At 40.7% G+C, this 19,980-nt stretch overlaps 1 protein-coding gene across 3 annotated transcripts in view; it reads left to right on the top strand.

The window, feature by feature from the left end:
* Nucleotides 1-15,870: 15,870 nt before the first annotated feature.
* The window catches only part of tsnare1 (T-SNARE Domain Containing 1), a 997,034-nt gene continuing 992,924 nt past the window's right edge, over nt 15,871-19,980 (top strand). For all 3 annotated transcript variants that reach the window (XM_072267235.1, XM_072267104.1, XM_072267277.1), the window contains exon 1: nt 15,871-15,930. The gene's annotated coding sequence lies outside the window, so the exon portion shown is untranslated. The remainder of the gene's footprint in view (nt 15,931-19,980) is intronic.

The raw sequence follows: 19,980 nt of genomic DNA, 5'->3' as shown, positions 1-19,980 counted from the left end.
ATTGTGCAAATAGAAGGATCTCAGCAGCCAGCTGGGATATAAGGTTTAAATTACTCATCAGACTTGAAGTGCTTGTTGCTTTAGAACTTGCATTCTGTGGAACAGGTTCCTACTTAATCTTTGCACTGGTAGTCAAATAGTAATCATCTCTATGAGAAAAAGTTAGTCATTTATGCCTTAGGCAGATCAATCACCTCCACAATATAGTTGGCTACTGAGATTTTTCACCATGAAGTGATTTTAAAATGCTGGAAAGCATTGTACACTGATCATCCCATACTGGTCACCTCTGGTTATGTTTTATCTCAGAAGTGGAAATATTCTTCGAAATGTAGTCTATCAAACTTTTCTTTGCATTAAAACCATCCATTGGGTCAATGTTGTGCATCCTTTCCTCAAGTAAGGTCAAATCCACCCTTTCAGGGAAGACTGTCCACTGAAGGTAAGTTGATCTGCAGGAGAAACAGACGGTTGAAGAATTCTTGGTGAAACATGCAGCTCCCAGTCAAATTGCGTGGATATGGACAGATAAAAAGAAGTAAAATGAAGGATGAGTAATAGAGTGAGCAAACTACAGGCTCATTCCAAACAGCAATATATTTCAAACTCCTTTAAAGAGCATAGTAGAGTAAATTTATGGGATTGACTGCAGCTCTTGGTCATTTTGAAGATACCATAATTTAGGAATGTAACAGTGGGTGAATCTTTCTGATCTGGGCCTGCTGACTGGAATCACTGCCTGCAGTCCCAGACCATTCATCCACATGTCCTGAGCTGGATCTGGAGGATTTACCTTACTGACTAACCTTGTTGAGAGTTGGACATCATGATATGGTGAATCCTCAACAACTTTAGGTCAGCTAATCTCAGAGTTCAAAACTTCAAAGTTTAAAGTAAATTTATTATCAAAGTACATACAGTATATGTCACCACATACAACCCTGGGATTCATTTTCTTGCAAACATATGCAATAAGTGCAATACTGTAACAATAATAGAAACAATGAAAGACCACAGCAACAGGGCTGACAACCAGTGTGCAAAAGACAACAAGCTGCAAATACAAAAAGAAAGAAAAAAAAAAGCAATAACTATCAAGAACATGAGATGAACGGTCCTTGGAAGTGAGTCTATAGGTTATGGGAACAGTTCAGTGATGGGGCAAGTGAAGCTGGGTGAAGTTAGCCCCTCTGGTTCAAGAGGGGTAATAACTGTTACAGAACCTGGTGGTGTGAGTCCTGCCTGAGGGTCCTCCGTTTCTTTCTTCATGGAAACAGTGAGAAGAGAGCTTGACCTGGGTGGTGTGGGTCTCTGATAATGGATGCTGATTTCAGAGCTGCAGCGTTCTGTATAGACGTGCTCAATGGTTGGGTGGGCTTTACCTGTGATGGACTGGGTAGTATCCATTACTTCTTGTTGGATTTTCCATTCAAGAGGATTGGAGTTTCCATACCAAGCTATGATGTAGACAGTCAATATACTCTGTGCCACACATCTATAGAAGTTTGTCATGCCAAATCTTTGCAAACTCCTAAAGAAGTAGAGGCACTGCCATGCTTTCTTCATAATTGCACTTATGTGCTGGACAGAGGACAGGTCTTCTGAAATGATAACACTGAGCTATTTAAAGTTGCAGTCCCTCTCCAACTCTGATCAGCAACTTTCCCTCGATGTGCCCCTTGCAATTTATTTGTCCACCGTACAATGTAGTTTCTATGTAAACTGCAACACTTAATTCTGTATTCTGTATTCTTTTTACTATCTTGATATAATTATGTTTGGCATGATCTTTCTGGATGGCATTCAAAACTACAGATTTTCACAGACTCTCAGTACATATGACAATAATAAACCAATGACAATACGTCAGTAGTAAGATTAAGCCTCAGTAGCTAAAGAATTGACACTCCACTAACTTCTGACTGGATTCATAGCAGAGGTGTACCTTTGCCTGACATTTAAATACACAAATCAATAAAGAAAATATGAAATTAGTTTTTGTTCTGGATCAAGAATCCTCCTTCAAATGAATGTTATGTCCACCGCTGAGGTCCTGGCATGGATTAGAACAGCAATTTCTCTTGCAAAATGTGAGATACCAGCAAGAACAGCCTCTACTGCTGGTTTCCATGTAGAAATCAGGAATAGTGCGGAGTATCTCCATAATTCCCGACCTATCAGCAGGCTGCAGGTGAACATGGAAAATGCTTAAGCAGTTTAAGGATGTGAATCATCCCAAATAATCAGGTGATTCAGAGATATATAATAAATGTTGTTGTCTATTGTTTAAGAACAAATAAAATGGTTACAAATGTCTGTGGTTGAGCTGGAAATGAACTCTAAAGAATGTTAAGCTTGAAAATGTTTTCTGAGCTCATTTTAGCCAAGAAGCTTGTACTTGAAGGCCATGGGAATTTCAGTAGTTGGAGGTGACTTAGAAAAACAAGGCAGTTTAAAATTTCTTAAGCTAATGCAGATGACATTAATCCTCAATAATAATCACCATTAATACTGTATGATCACCACCAGGTAAAAAAAAAATCTTCAAGCATGATTATTATTGTCCTGAAGACATTTCTAAAAATTAGGAATGACAAAAAATCTGCTATAGAAGCTCAGGTTGTTGTCAGCGGGTTTATCAACATCTGTAGAGGAAAGGTTTTTAGTCAAAATCCAACATCAGGATTCAGAGTGGAGAGACAGAGTGATGAAATAGGAGACAATAGGTGATTGGTGGACTGAGGATGGGTGAAGGATGACAGGCAGGTGGAATGGGGTTGTTGCGAGACAGAGACAGTGGATGATAGTTGGTTGGAAGTAAACAAAAATCATTGACTGACCCACAGATGGTTCTCCACCAATTGCTCCACGCTCTATTCAGAAGTTTGCACAAATTTGACATCTCACTTAAAACTTTGACAAACTTCTATAGATGCACAGTGGACAGGATCCTGACCAGCTGCATCACAGCCTGGTATGGAAACACTAATGCCCACAAAAAGTGATGAATACAGCACAATCCATCACAGGAACGTTGGACGTAATGTAACATGCATCACAGGAAAAGCCCCTCTTCACTGAGTACATCTACAAGGAGTACTACACAGGAAAGTAGCATCCGTCATCACAGACTCACACCATCCAGGTCATACTTTCTTCTCACTGCTGGCGTAGGGAAAGAGGTACTGGAACCTTCAGTCCCATACCATCAAGTTCAGGAACAGTTATTATCCTTCAACCATCAGGTCCCTGAACCTTCACTTACCTCAACACTGAACTGATTCCACAACCTATTGACTTACTTTCTGGGACAGTACAATTCGTTTCCTCAGTATCATTTGTTTATTCATTCATTCATATGATATATGAATGTACACATTTGTGTGTATATGTGTGCATGTATTTTGTATTTGTACATTTTGTCTTGTTTTGCACACTGATTGCTTGTCAGTCTTTGGATGTAGTTTTTGATTGATTCTATTCTATTTTAGTTCTACTGTGAATACCTGCAAGAAAATGAATCCCAGTGTAGTACATGCTGAAATATTCATACATAGATAATAATTTTACTTTGAACTTTAAGTTTTCCAGCTGATTATTTGTTGCTCCAGACTCCAGCAACTATGGCCTCCATTTTGAGAAATTAGTCAGATTTTTCTCAAAATATATTTCTTATTAGTTTACCTCAACCTATCCCACACTTGGAAATTAAATTGCAAGTACTCAGTTTGAAGAACCTTTATACCATATTTGGTGTAGTGTGTAGAGTTTTGGCCCCTGATACGAGAAAGAAAATACTGAAATTAGAGATAATTTTAAAGATCATGAGGTGAATTCTTGAGATGAGAATGGTTATCCTTGTATCAGGGACTTAATCATCGTCGACTTGACTCAGGCCTGGGGGGCTGGCGTCAGGCACGATGATGGACTCTCCACTTCTCCCTCTCCCTCATCAGTGTGTACAGTTCATCTACATTAGCCGTGCCACTGCCTTCTAGGAGCGTGCTGACCATAGTCTTGGGAAGGCGCCCAGGGTTCATGCTCCCATGCTTGGGCTCCCATATGATGACTAGGCTGGCAGGTAGCTCAGGGTGGTGTTTACAGTGCCCAGCTAGTTGCAGACTTCTTGCCTCGATTTTAGTGGTGAGCATCGGTAGGTTGTCATAGAGCTCGACGTTCGTCATGTGCTGTTGCCAACTCACATCAAGAGCCATCCGGAGCATTCGTGTATAGCAACCATCTAGAGACTTTCACATAGTCTTGGTGAGTGTCCATGTCTCGCATCCGTACGTGAGAATGGACTCTATGACTGCTATGAAGATCCTCTTTTTAAGCCCTCTGGTCAGGTTCAACTTCCAGATTTCCTTCATGTCGTTCATAGCCCTCTCCGCCAGCGCCTTCCATATCTTTATGTCCTTCTCCAAACTCATCATTCTTGATCCAAGGTACTTGAAGTCAAAGACTTTCTTAATGGTATCATTCTTTATGGCCTTGAGAATATCTTTGTCACAGTTAAACGCCATGTACTCTGTCTTTTTAGCGTTTAGGTGAAGTCCAACTTTATTGCACTCAATTTCCACTTTTGTCAGTAGCTGCTGTGCTTCCTCCATCTGGTCAGAGAGCAGGACTATGTCACCTGCAAAATCGAGATCTGTGAGCGTAACTGGTCTGACCCTTTTGGTTCGTCCTGGTTTTATGGTAAAACCAAGCTTGTCATGATCTTTGGCAGCTTGATGTAGAGCATAATCAAGGACGATTATAAAGATGTAGGATGCCAGAGTGTCTCCTTGCAGCACACCAGCTAGGAGCTCAAACACTGCTGTTTCTCTGTCTGGTGATACAACTTTTGCCATGGTTTTGGTATAGCTGGACTCTATTGCTCTCAGTAGATGGTCTGGCACTCCGTAAGCTTTCAGGATCTTCAGCATTTTACCTCGGTGAATGGAGTCAAAAGCTTTGCGAAAATCGATGAAAATAAGCACGGCTGGTAGGTTGTTCTTCTTGACTTCCTGGATGATTCCACGGAGAGCAAGTATTTGCATTACTGTCTGCGCTTCTGCCGAAAACTATTCTGATTGAATCTTAGCTTAGAGACAATGGCGGTGCAAATCCCATTCAAGATCATCCGACTGTATAGCTTTGCTAAGATGCAGGTCAAGCTGATACCACGGAAGTTATCTGTCTTCGTGAGGGATCCAGACTTGGGGACTGGGATAATGTTTGAGAGTGACCACTGTTCTTGTTTGCCACCTTTCATCAGTGCCGTATTACATATTTCCAGCAAGGTGTCGTCCAGGTCGCAGTTCTTCAGGACATCTGGTGGTATCCCATCTGGTCCAGCGCTCCTGCCCTGTTTGAGTGCATATTTGGCCTTCTTCAGTTCCTTAATCGTGAATGGGTCGTCATTGATGTTGACTTGCGTTAGTATCGTGGGTATGTCCTTTTCTTCTTTCGTGATCATTGGAGGGCTTCCCAGTAGGTTCTTAAAGTGGGTAAACCATGTCTGGACATGGTTCTCTGCTGTTTTACCACCTATTTGACCTGATAGGGACTTCTTCTGTCTGCTGATCTCGTTGACTAGGCGCCATGCTTCTCCATGTTGCATGTCTTCATTAGCAGCTTCTACCTCTCTAATCCTCTCAGCTAATTCTTCTTTCTTCGGTCGGTCTTAGGTGGCAAAGAGATTCTTCTTTGCAGTCTTGAACTTGTCTCTTAGCTCTTCTGTTTTACTCCTTCTAAGTTCAACATGACAAGCATTGACCACACTTCTTGCTGCAAAGAGGTCAGGATGTTTCGAGATCCGGCTCTTCTTGATTCGCTTCACAGTAGGCAAACTCTTTGTCGCATCTGTGTGTGCGCCTATGAGCCATTGACAGTGGTCGGTGGCAGTCTCTTCCTCCCCCCTTTCCAGTGGGCCGAAGTGATTTCTCACCTCCACTGTGTACTGGGCTTAAAGAATAGGTTGTGAGGAGAATACCTTCCAGTCTACCTTCTCCTCGGGACCTGCGGCTTTGGGTTGCCGCAGGCTCAGTCTCACTTGCATTGACACTACTCTGTGGTCAGAACTGACCGAGTTGAAGGTGCTGTAGGCTTCTGTGTTGATCACATTTTGTTCTTACGAGGATGTAGTCCAGCTGTTTCCTGTAGATGGAGGCTCTGTTTTCGTATGTCCACAGTTTACCAGCTTGCTTCTTGAATTGTGTGTTGGCGGCAATGAGACTGTGTTCCTGGATGAAATCAACTAGATATTGTCCATTTCTGTCGGTAAAGTCTTGGTATGAGTATGGAATATCTTCCAGTCCGACCTGGGCATTAAAGTCGTAAGCACAGCCAGGAAGTTATGTGCCGGTATTGAAGTGACAACTTCAAGAAGTTTACTGTAGAAGGCCTCCACCTCCTTCTCCTCACTGCAGTTGTACGGGGAGTAACAGATGATGTCAGAGGTCACCGGGTTTCCGTCGAATTCCGCAGTAAGGATTCTGTCACTGACTGAGACTACGCCCCTCAGTGCCTCCTTCGCCTTGCGGCTCAACATCAGCCCTACTCCACCTTGTGCTGACATCGTCGTCGGCTCTCTCCATGTGGACAAGGTGATGAGGTGCATCCCCTCTACCTCTGTGAACCTTACCTCTTCGTCAGGGTGTACACAATGGTGTTTTTGGATCCCCAGGATGGAGATCTCGTAGCTGCTTGCTTGTGATGCCAGCTCTGTGCATCGAGGCAAGAGGCGGATGGTGTTTGCGTTGAAGGTTGAGATGATCGTTTTTACCTTACAATGCAAAAGAGGCGCAGTTCACTCAGCCCCCTTGTCGGACTCAACCCTCCCCATGGGGTTTGTGGTTGCATCTTCATACTGCTTGTCTAGGCCAGGGTCTGGGCATTCCGCAGAGTTCCTGAGCATTCCCGGCTCTGGAAGTATAGGGTTTGTTGGGTTGTCTGTCATCATAATGTCTCACAAGGCGCAAAATGAAAGACTGTGTGGCGTGCCACTCCTCACACAGCCAGTAGGTGGCCGTTGACTCACAAAGAGTTCATCTGTCCTTTGACAGGTTTTATTTTTAGTTCTGCTGGGTGCTTAGACACCCTCCTCCCTGACGCCAACAGCCCAACCCGAGACAGGTAGTGCTGGGCTACATGGTATCAGTAGCAAGGCAAAGCCCTGACCTGACTGACTGACAGATACTTAAAAGAAAAGCTCTATATTCTTTGGAGCTTGAAGGAATAAAGGCTAACTATTTTTGAAGCATCTAAGATGCTCAGAGGGTATGACAGAGTAGATGTTGAAAAATATTTGTAAATCTTGAATCAGGCAAGTTAATTATAAAGTAAGGGGATGGCACATGAGAACTCTTGCAAAAACTCTGCAAATTTCTCTCACAGTGTGTTGAAAAGGCGAGATCAATGGGGGTATTCAAAGAGAGAGTAAACAAATTTTTGAAAGATTGGAGATGCTATGGATACGGGAAATTCACACAGAAAGTAAGAGGCCTAGGATAGATCAGCCATGCTTGTATTGAATGGCGAGTCAGGCTTGAGGAGTTGAGTGGCCTACTACTGTTTCCATTTTCTTACGTTGTTATGCTCTTTGCCTGTAATCTTGAGTTTAAGAAAGGAAGCAGGTGATTTGTATTTCCAATTAGCTGACACAAAAGAGTTCAACTTCCAAAAAACTCTTCACACGATTTAATCAAAACTTGAAACCATAGGATTCTGAAAAATATGCCTTAGAATAAGCAAAGCTATTTAAAGAAAAATTATCAAAACCAAATAATTAGTTTCAGGAAAAAGAAAGTTGTGTTCAAGGTATAGTACAGAATTAAATGAGAATATTTTATGAAAAGAAGTTCTGTTGTTTCAATTGGAGATCATAAAGCAACAGCTCTTCACATGATTAAATCACTCCTCCGATAACAGGAGACATGTTTACTCTGCAACTACAAAACAAGAATACTTGTATTCACTTGTTTAAATGTAACCTCTAACCATCCTAACAGAAAATACATTAATGTAGTATACTGTACATTATTGTAAATACTCATTGGGATTGATGGGCCCTTTGGACTAGGTTGTGCATCAACATAAACAAATAACAGCAAATATTTTACAGCACGAAGATATTTGTTTGAATATCATCAAATTAAATTGAAACTCTTTCCTTGTCTTTAATCTATCCCATGTCTATTATTGCAGACTTATTGAAAAACAGAAGACTATAGATGCAGCCAATCTGAAACAAAAAACTGAAAATTCTATAAATCTTCAGCAGGTCAGGCAGCATCTGTGGAGAGAGAAAAACTGAATAAATTGTTTATTAATTTTGCATAGTTGGTGGCTTTCAGACTGGGGTAAAATAAAACAGGTAAGTTTATGGTAGAATAAAATCGATTACATCACAAAATCACTCCTGAGTCTATGGCCAGATCATCCATGAATTTATTAAATGGCAGAGAAAGCTCAACAAGCCATATATACTACTCCTGCTCCTATTTCTTACATTTCTTCTATTTGAGGGCATCAGTTAATTGAAGAAAAAATATACAATCTGTTTTTATTTGCTCTATTTAGAAATAAATCATGGTAGGTTCAGCTCGATCAATTGTGGGTAGAAATGTATGAACAGGTTTCGGTTTTGATTCAAACTGGCATTTGGCTGTGTACCTACTCAGTACCTTCATATCTGTTCTCCTTCACAGTTAGAACTCAAAAACTGTCTTCTCACTTGACACAATTGGAAAATTCTTTCATTGCTCCATATCTAATACATGGCAGCACACATAGACAATATATTCCAATCTGCCACCAAAAGCGATGGATTGAATATTCCATGAGAACTCACCTAAAATGTATTCCTTTTCAGTGCAATTCCATTTTGAAGTTATTTTTAAAAAACTCATGAATCAGTAAATTCCAGGCTTCCTGATGTGAGTTTTCCAGGGTCTGTGACAACAGCTTGAGGCTTCTTCCAACAGATGCTTCATTTTCCGAGATTCTCTGCATGATATGCCACGCTCCACTTAATATCTCCAGGCTTCCCCTCGGACTACCAAAGCTTTGCATGACTGGACTATGTTTTTTCATTAGAATATTCACCAATTACAAAATAAAAGTCTTATTTTCTTTAGCACTCAGTGCCATGATTTCATTTTCAGTGCATCAAAGATTTCATAATTTGATTATCAAGACTCTTCAGAAGAACAATAGCTCAGTTAAACAAATTCCAGCAAAACAATGTACTGCTGTGTGATGGGCTAGTAGAAGCAGCATTTTGCTAAAGAACCAATAGTTGCAGCAAAAGATTGCCAGGAAGCCTGCAGCACGTATTTCCAACAGCGGTTTTGCCAATTGGGTGTAAAGATAAATTCTGCATTTCTCTGCTCTCAGGCCAGAAATGTGCATGAAGCAAAAATATTAATATCATTGAGACCACATTATGGTAACCCTTCCCATAGACAATCCACTACAGTTTTCTTGTGATATTTTTCCACAAAGGTTGCCTGAAATGGCATATGCATTATGTTGCTGATTGAGTTGTAATTTACATTAGTTTGGCCTCATTTTTGGCATTCAGGGAACTTGAAGCGAAACATTTGCCCAAGGTATTGCTGATCTTCTCTTTTTAGTTGTTGATGTCACAGAAGGATCATGACGTAAGTTTTATAAGTAGAAACCAGCAAACTCTACTTTGCTGGAATATTGATGCTAATAATGATGTTATTTTATGAGGCCATGGTGCTGCTTAGCATGAGATCTGCTAATTAAGATTGGCAAGATAATAAGTTTTGGTTTGTTTCCTTCAAAACACATCTTTCAGTTGTGATTTCTAAAAAAAATATTACTTAGAAATCTGAAAAAGTTTTATGTGATTAAATATCAAGTTATTTCTTCTTCTAGGGACACAAGAGAGTGTGGATGCTGGAATCTGGAGGAACAATAGTCTGCTGGAGGAACTCAGTAGTTTGAGTAGTACCCATGTATGGTTTGACCAGAAATGTCACAAATCCCACCCTCTATTCTGCCCACTTGGTTCCTTTAGGAAATTGTTCCTCAAGAACTTTATTCATTTGCTTTATTCAAGGATCTCTCAAATTACATATCATATTGTGGCTCTGTTGGCGCAACATAGTCAAGGAAGTCAAGTAGAATGTTCCAAACTTCACTTGTCAGTTACAGGTTAGTTAAACCACAGTGTCAAGTCCCACAACACACACCAGAGCATAATTTGACACTTCAGTCCGGAGAGAGTTTCCTTTCTGTTGATATTTTAAAATAAGCTCCTATCTATTATTTGATCTAGTAAGGTAGACAAGGTGAAGGTGTCCTGAAGAGAGATTTTAGGTAGAAAGCTGAAAAACAGGACCTGAAGGGTAGTAACCTCTGTTTGCTGCCTGTGCTACATGCCACTGAGGGTAAGAATAGGATGAACTGGCAGATTCATGGGTCTCTGGGACCTCTTTAGGGGAAGATACAACCTGTACAAAAGGGTCGGGTTACACCTGAGCCCAAGGGTGTCCAATATCCCTGCTAGAGTTGTTGGAGAAGGTTTAAACTAATTTGGCAAGATACGGAACTGGAGTGAAATGCTGAGAATGAGGTAGTTGGGTTATAAACAGAGGCAAGATGTAGTGAGACTCCTAGCAAGAAGAGGCTGATGACAGGGCAAAACTGCAGTCAACACGATGAGCTATCATGTAAAATGCGGACAAAATCGAAAAGGGTGAATACAGGACTGAAGGTGTTATACTTGAATGTGCACAGTATATAGAATAAGGTAGATGAACTTGTTGCAGGTTGGCATGTGTGATGTTGTAGGCATCACTAAATCATGGCTAAAAGTAGATTAGAGCTGGGAGCTTAATATCCAAGGATACACATTGTATCAAAAGCATAGGCAAGAAGGCAGAGGGGCAGCATTTCTCTGTTGGTAAAAATATGAAATCAAATCATTAGAAGGGTGACTTAGGGTTGGAAGGTGTTGAACCATTATGGATAAAACTAAGGAACTACAAGGGTAAAAGACCCTGATGGGAGTTGTACACAGACCTCCAAACAGTATTAAGGATGGAGTCTACAAATTACAATGGGAGAGAGTAAATAAATGCTGAAAGGGCAATGTTACAATAGTCATGGGTTTCAATATGTAGGTAGATTGGGAAAATCAGGTTGGTGCTGGACCCCAATCGGGAGAATTTCTTGAATGCCTACAAGATGGCTTTTTAGAGATGCTTGTGGATGAGCCCATTAGAGCAGTGGTCCCTAGCCACTGGGCTGCGGACCAGTACCGGGTCACAAAGCATGCGCTACCAGGCCATGAGGAAACAATATGATCTGGCAATATGAAACGATATGAACCAGTTGCACCTTTCCTCATTCCCTGTCACGCACTGTTGAACTTGAACACTGGTCCACAAGAATATTGTCAATATTAAACCAGTCTGCGGTGCAAAAAAGTTTGAGGACCCCTGCATTAGAGTATCAGCAAGTCTGGATGGGCTGTTGTGCAATGAACTGGAATTGATTATAGTCATAGTCATACTTTATTGATCCCGGGGGAAATTGGTTTAAGGTAAAAGTATCCTTAGGGGAAAGTGATCATAAGACTGAATTCACACTGAAATTTCAGAAGAAGAAGCTAAAGTCAGATGCACCAGTGTTACAGTGGAGTAAAGGGAATTACAGGGGCATGTGAGAGAATTTGACTGGAATTGATTCAAAAAGAACACTGGCGGGGATGACGGCAGAGCAGCAATGGCTGGACTTTCTGGAATAAATTCAGAAGACACAGGATATATACATCCCAAAGAGGAACAAGTATTTTAAAGGCAAGATGACACAACTGTGACTAACAAGAAAAGTCAAAGTCAACATAAAGCCAAAGAGAGGGCATATAACAGAGCAAAAGTTAGTGGCAAGTTAGAGGATTCGGAAGCTTTTAAAAATCAACACAAGGCAACTAAAAAAATCAGTAAGAAGGTAAAGATGGAATATGAAAGTAAGCTAGCCAATAGTATTGAAGAGGAAACCAAAATTTCAGCAAATACATAAAGTGCAAAAGAGTGGTGAGCGTTGATATCGGACTGCTGGAAAACTATGCAGGAGAGGTAGTAATGGGGACAAGGAAATGGTGGATGAACTGAATAAGTATTATGCATCATTCTTCACTATGGAAGACACTAGCTGTGTGATGGAAGTTCCAGGTGTCAAGGTTCATGAAGTTTGTGAAGTTACCATAACAATATAGAAGGTTATTGGGAAACTGAAAGGTCTGAAGGTGGATAAGTCACCTGGACCAGATGGTGTACACCACAGGGTTCTGAAAGAGGTGGCTGAAGAGATTATGAAGGCATTGGTAAAGATCTTTCAAGAATCATTACATTCTGAAATAGTAACGGAATACTGATAAATTGCAGATGTCAATTCACTCTTCAAGAAGGGAGAGAGGCAGAAGATAGTTAGTTTGACCTCAGTGGTTGGGAAGATGTTGGAGTCGATTGTTAAGGATATGGTTTCAGGGTACTTGGAGGCACATGATAAAATAGGCCATAGTCAGCATGGGTTCCTCAAGGGAAAATCTTGCCCGACAAATCTGTTGGAATTCTTTAAAGAAGTAACAAGCAGGATAGACAAAGGAGAATTGGTTGTTGTTGTGTACTTGAATTTCCACAAGGCCTTTGACAAGGTGCCTCACATAAGGCTACTTAACAAATTACGAGTCCATGGTATTATAGGAAAGACATTAGCATGGATAAATCAGTGGCTGATGGGCAGGAGGCAAAGAATGGGAATAAAGGAAACCTTTTCTGGTTGGCTGTTGGTGTAGTGGTGTTCAACAGGGGTCTCTGTTGGGACTAATTCTTTTTATGTTATATGTCAATAACTTGGATGATAGAATTGATCGTTTTGTTGCAAAGTTTGCAGACGATATGAAGATAGGTGGAGGGACGGGTAGTTTTGAGGAAGTGAAAAGGCTATAGAAGGACTTAGACAGATTAGGAGAATGGGCAAAGAAGTGGCAAATAGAATACAGTGTCAGGAAGTGTATGCTCATACACTATGGTAGAAGAAATGAAAGGGATGACTATTTTCTAAATGGAGAGAAAATACAAAAAACTGAGGAGGTGCAAAGGGACTTGGAAGTTCTTGTGCAGGATTCCCTAAAGGTTAAATTGCAGGTTGAGTCTGTAGTGAGGAAGGAAAAGCAATATTAGCATTCAAGAGGACTAGAATATAAAAGCAAGGATTTAATGTTGAGACTTCATAAAGCCCTACTCATTTCTGTTCAAGATATGCCTACTTTGAAGATATCTCTTCTCTTCAGTATTAGTACTGCTGGAAACTCACCAAGATATGCTTACTTTAAAGATGTCGCTTCTCTTCAATTTGAGTACTGTTAACCTCCACCCTCTTGTTGCTTCCCTTCTGTAGTTACTACTGCTTCTCTGCTCTTCACCTTTGTTCTTATTAAGCCTGCCAGTTCCCACCTCGCCACTCCCCGTTATCTCATTGTATTAACTTACTCTCCTTTACTCTCTCATTCCTGATGGCAGGTCTTAACATGACTGTCTCTCTGTATACACAGATGCTGCTTGTCCTTCTGAATTGTTCCAGCAGTTTTTTTTTATTGTTGACTGCTGACATGGATACATAGTCATCAATGCTACTGATAATATCCATGTTCAAGTAATCCGGCTATTGCTGTGAAATGGAACATCCAATGAATAAGATTCTAGAGTATCTTCATTCCCCAATCAGCTCAATCTCTCAGCAAAGTATGAGGAAATAGGACTAATTAAATTGTGCAAAAATAATTCTTTTTGGCGACTGGCCATATTGATTCTATAACTCCCCACTATGCGCCATAGCAAGTTACTTTTTAGAGGTATTTTAATAAATAAGACAAATATTAAATAAGCATTATCTCCAAGGTGGGTTCTTAGAACAGTTGGAATCTGCCCAGTCTGTTGCCATCATGACCTGAGAATAAATGGAGTGGTATTAGTTTGTATACAGTTGATTTTCAAATAAAAATTAAGAACCCTTAAAGAAAAATAAGGACAGCATTTCTTTAACGAGGAAAAACCAGAGGTACATTACATACTTGATTACCAGCTCCTCACTTTCTATCTGGCCACATGACAGCCCTCCAAACTCACTATGGAATTCTACAATTTCAGGTAACTGGCTTTTGTTGACTGTACTAGAACAAGCCAGGTCAAACATTTGTGAAATGGGCTCAGTTTTTTCCCTCTCTCCATTGGCACAGCATGACTCGCTGGTATGCCCTGCATTTGGCAACTCTTACATTCTGTTGTTTGCATTCCTTCTAACCACCCTCATTTCACAGTTTATTAAAAACATCACATTCTCTCCTTCTACCTGACTGTTCCCCATTAACCCAATGACCAGATGACTTAATTTGCAGCTTCAAGTTCAAATTTATTGTCATTCAACCAAACACATGAAGACAGCTAAAGAAAATATAATTTTTCTGGAGTCACAATACATCCTCACAAAAAACACATATAGTTACAGTCCAGCACGTACAAAATACACAAAATAAAATTAGCACATATCCCTAATTGGCATGGCCTGAACCTTGACAGGTTGTCATAAAGTGCAAAGGGTATGTTTGTGTAAGACAGTATAAGGTCACTGGCACTATCATAATAAACAAGCTGCAGTACAAATATGGAGAGTGACCAATGCAAGATGAGAGTGTGTTTGTGAGCTGCGGAGTGGGCAGGACACTCAGGCAGGGTGTACCATGTGTGCTGGGTGGCAGCAGTGTGTTAAGAAATCATGCAGCCAGGGGGAAGAAGCCGTTATCCAGCCTCACAATTCTGGTTCTTCTGATCTGTTACCTTTTGCCTAACGGTAGGACGGGAGGGGTCTTAGACAATGCTGGAGGCACTGCATATACAACACTTCTGATATACGTCCTGAATCGGGGAGGGGGTTAAGAGAGACCCCACTTATCCACGACGTTACCTATCAGATTCTCTTTGTGCCATCCATCTCCCTCCACCCAACCTACACGTTGGTACTAATTTTTCTGTTTTCCCAGTTCTGAGGGATCTTTGTAACACATACTAAATGCTGGAGAAACTCAGGCAGCATCTATGGAGGAGAATAAACAGTCGGCATTTCAGGCCGAGACCCTTCATTATGACCTACTCTGATTCTCTTTCCATCATTCCCTTTCCTTCATACCTTAGCATTTCCAGTTATTTCAGGTTTCCATCATCTATAGTTTTTTTTCCTTTCATGTTACTGTTTTTCATCAGTTGGAAAGAATATTTTGAAATAACAGCAGCAGTTGCTTGCTTTTCTTTCCCTCTGCCAGCGGTCCTCAACCTGTTTTATGCCATTCATCCTTACTATTAACCGACGGGTCCGTGGACCCCAGATTGGGAAGCCCTACTTGCTGATATCTGCATGATCAATTCATGCAATTTATCGCACTGCAAAATCTTTACAATGAACATGCTTACTTAACGTCATCAAGCACGACACCTTTCTAGAAACAGATTCAAGATGCCTATTTCCGAGTTGTAAGAGCACACAGAAACTATCCAGTGGTATTCAGGAATATTGACATCAAAGGCTATCACATACTGCTTCTAAAACTTCAAACATACTTCTTCAATTTCTTATGACACATTATGTATGTGCTCAGTGAGGCACAAACAACAAACATCTCAACCACCTACAAATAACAGGCAGAGCAACTCAATAACTGGCTTCGCTCTGCATGTTGGGGAGGATAGTTCCACGAAGTGCGCAGTTGCGGTTTGTTTCCTTTCCGTTCCACGCTATTTGAACTACAAGTCCCGATAGGCATCGCGACATGGGTTTGATCCTTGTACACGTGACGTTTGGGGTTTGCAGCTGGTTGTTTCTGCGGACTTACAACATCCAGTCACTGCGGGGCAGGTAATTGTTTTGTTTTATATGGTTGCTAAAATAGAAACTGACGACTTTGTGCATATGTGATATGAATTGTAAATGTTTATTGCATAATTCCATATGATATGTTTATTCAGGAATCAATGACCCTCTGTATTTAAATCCTTTTCCGTATATAAAAACAGTATTTTTGACGTGTATTCAAAAAGTCAGAAAACGCAATCTGACGCTTGAAATTAATCAGCTATAATAGTTTGGATTGTCCCAGGCGAGCTTTCCATAGAAAAGGGGTGGGAACGCAAACTACCACTCTCTCTTTGATCTGTGGCGGTACTTTGTACGCACCACCTTATGTTTAAAAAGGACCACTTCACAAGCAGTTAATATTAACCATAATATCGTGTTAGATTAATAGTGTTTTTAGAGCAGGTTTCAATATCCATGGTTTGGAAATGATTGATGAGATCTATGTACACTCAAGGGCTAACACAGTTGAAAGCCTTGTTTGATAACTGCAGGTAAATCTAATTGCTGTTAATCGCTAGTATTTTTTGGTGGATATTGAATCTGTTAGACCTTTTTATAAGTAATCATTTAGAGTTAAGTTCACGCTTAAAGGTTTTTGTCTCCAATTTACTTCCCATGAGTTGACAGTGTAAAATGGAAGTAAATAAATAATTCTGAAACTTCCAACGCTGTCTTGTCGGTCCTACATGTGATAGTCCTATGATCCAGTAAAGATCGAATTATTGTGAATTACTGCATCATTTGTCAAATCCTATGTTATGTTTTGACTGAAGTATTTTAATGAAGGTTCAGTTTAAAATAGTTTTGAATACGTTTATTTTCATTTACTTTTTCTTTGTCTTTAAACATAGACATAAAAGTACTATATGCACATACATGGCTCTCAGCCTAAAAATAAAATATATATATATATATTTTGTCTTTTAAAGAAAAAAAAATCAAGCTGAAAATCTGGTCAATTGAAAGTAGAATGGTGAAATTGTTTAGCACTTTCCAATTTCCACCCTTCTGCTAAAGTTAACATGTTTTCCAATCAATCATTCTTTGTGCATGGTAGAAAGCTTCAGTTTAGAGCACTGCATACCACTCCAGTCCTCAAGTAATGTGACTCACTGAAAAGAATGTTCTGTGAGATTTGCTAATGACATAATGGGAATATGCTGATTGCACACATATCCCCAAGTCACTTATTGTCCATTTAAAATTTCTTAATTGCACTAAAGAAGCCAGTTGGCTGCTTTAATTGTGAGATGATGATGCAGAAACTACTTAATAGACTTCAGTTATCTTTGAAATCATATAACTTTTTGAAACTTAGATTTCCATAATGCTTATGGTACAAATACATTTTGTAATATGTCATCATGTGTAAGTAATTGGATGCCATACCACAGCAGGGTAAAGAGATAATTGAGGCAGAGTCAGTTATGTGCATCTGGATCTGATATGATAATGAAGTGGGAATGGTAGACATCCCACCTTTCCCGGAAGTTCCGGGAGTCTCCTGCATATTGATAGTGGCTCCCTGACGCCTGCAAATTGTATATAATATCTGAAAAATCAATTTTTTTGAGAGGGAGGGGGAGGGGGAGAGGGGGAGGGGGGAGGGGGGGAGGGGGGAGAGAGGGAGGGGGAGGGGGGAGAGAGGGAGGGGGAGGGGGAGAGAGAGAGAGAGAGAGAGACAATCCTGATTGGTCTCTGTTTGTGCTAAGTAGACCTATCTGTTTTCTTTGTGGGCGGGCTTTACAGTTGACCTCTCTCTCTCTTTCATTGTCCATCAGTTCAGTTTAGTGTCCTGCAGCACCATGGCAGAGTGTTCCAAAAAGAGAAAATATAAAACATACATCACCCCAGCCTACACTAAAGTATACCCCTGCCTAATAGGGGTCAAACATAATGATAGTGTTGCTTGCTGCACTGTTTGCAACAGTGACTTTTCTATTGCCCATGGTGGGTTAGGTGACTGTAAAAGACATGTTGAGGTGAGTTTAACAGGTATCATTCATTTATTAGCATAGCTAACGTTATTTAAACTGGCTGGCTAGCTGCTAAGGAGCTACTCTATTGATGCCCTACGTGATGAAGCCAAACTCCCTGTAGACTTGCTTAAAGTTGTAATAGAATAAAAAAAGACTATATGATAATATAATATAATTGTGAATCTTGTGAATCTGATGTCTTGCAAAATTAACAAATTCATTGACACAGACTGCTATGAGGTTGAGACTTCCGGCAAAATGCTCAAATCTGCCAAGCAAGCCACATCAGAGTACAAGGAAAGTTTGCAAAAGAAATAGAAAAGCTATTTGCATTAGCATTTAGCTATTAGCATTGAGACTGCCAACAACATTGCGGCCAAAAAGTTCTATTCAAAAGGTTCAAAGGAACATCTAAACAAGGCTGATGCATTTTGGAAACAAATCCTGTGGACTGATGAAGTTAAAATAGAACTTTTGGGCCGCAATGAGCAAAGGTATGTTTGGAGAAAAAAGGGTGCAGAATTTCATGGAAAGAACCCCTCTCCAACTGTTAAGTATGGGAGTGGATCAATCATGCTTTGGATTTGTGTTACAGCCAGTGGCACGGGGAACATTTACTGGTAGAGGGAAGAATGAATTAAGTGAAATACCAGCAAGTTTAGTGGTGTGCTCTTTATGTGAGATGTGGGAACTCTGAGAGACTGAAGGTCTCCCTGATAACTATATCTGTATGTGAGTGCATTGAGCTGTAGCTCCTTAGAGAGTGTGTTAAGGAACTGGAGCTGCAGCTGGATGACCCTTGGCTCATATGGGAGAATGAGGAGGTGATAGATTGGATTGGAGCTACAGGAGCTAGGTACTTGGGTGGCTGTCAGGAGTGAGAAAGGGAAGCCATTGCAGAGTACCCCTGTGGCCATATTCCTCCATAAGTATACTGTTGGAGGGTGGTGAGATGACCTACCCTGGGAAGGCACAGTGTCAGGATCTCTGATACTGAGTCTGGCTCTGTGGTTCAGAAACGTACTGGTAAGCGTAAAGATTGGATGATTTGGCAGATGAATGTGTGGCTGAGGAATTAGTGTGGGGTGGGGGGAAGGTTTCCGATTTCCGGATCATTAAGATCTCCTCTGGGCAAGGCATGACCTGTACAAAAAGGACGGGTTTCACTGGAGCTGATTGGGACCAATGGAGTTATGGGTTGGTTTGCTAAATCTGTGGGGAGGATTTAAAGTAATATGACAGGGGATGGGAAACCCAGTAATAGGGCTGAGGATAAGGCAAATTGTATACAACAAGGTGCAGTGGGTAGTGACACTGTAGGGAATGATAGGCAGATGATGGGGCAAAATTGCAGTCAGTGGGATGAGTAAACTTGTAACTGGGATCCAAAATCAAGAAGGGTGAAGAATACAGGACTGAAAGTGGTTTGTCTGAATGCATGCAGTATACAGAATAAGGTAGATTATCTTGCAGTGCTATTAAAGATTGGCAGGTATGATGTTGTGGGCATTTGAGTCATGGCTAAAGGAAGATCATAGTTAGGAGCTTAACATTCAAGGGTGCACATTGTCTCAAAGAAAGGTGGGTGGGTAGTTCTGTTAGTAAAAATGAATTCAAATCCTCGGAGGTGACGTAGGATTGGAAGGTGTTGAATCCTTGTGGGTAGACCTAAGAAACTGCAAGGGTAAGAATTCCCTGATGGAAGTTACATACAGGCTTCTGAACGTTAGGTAAGATGTGAGATGCAAATTACAACGAGGGATAGAAAAGGAATGTACAAAGGACAATGTTTTGATAGTCATGGGGAATTTCAATTTGCAGGTACGTTGGAAAAATCAGATTAGTGCTCTATCCCAAGAGAGAAAATTTGTAGAATACCTGCACGATGGCTTTTTAGAGCAGCTTGTGTTGAGCCTACTAGGGGAAATGCAATGCTAGATTGGTTGTTGTGTAATCAATCTGATTTGAATAGGGAGCTTAAAGTAAAGGACAATTAGGGGAGCAGTTGCCACATGATAGGATTTACCCTGCAGTTTGAAGGGAGATGCTAAAGTCAAAGGTGTCATTATTG

Source organism: Mobula birostris, chromosome 1, assembly GCF_030028105.1.
Source record: "Mobula birostris isolate sMobBir1 chromosome 1, sMobBir1.hap1, whole genome shotgun sequence".
Taxonomy (NCBI): Eukaryota; Metazoa; Chordata; class Chondrichthyes; order Myliobatiformes; family Myliobatidae; genus Mobula; species Mobula birostris.
This window is presented reverse-complemented; position numbering and strand designations above follow the sequence as displayed.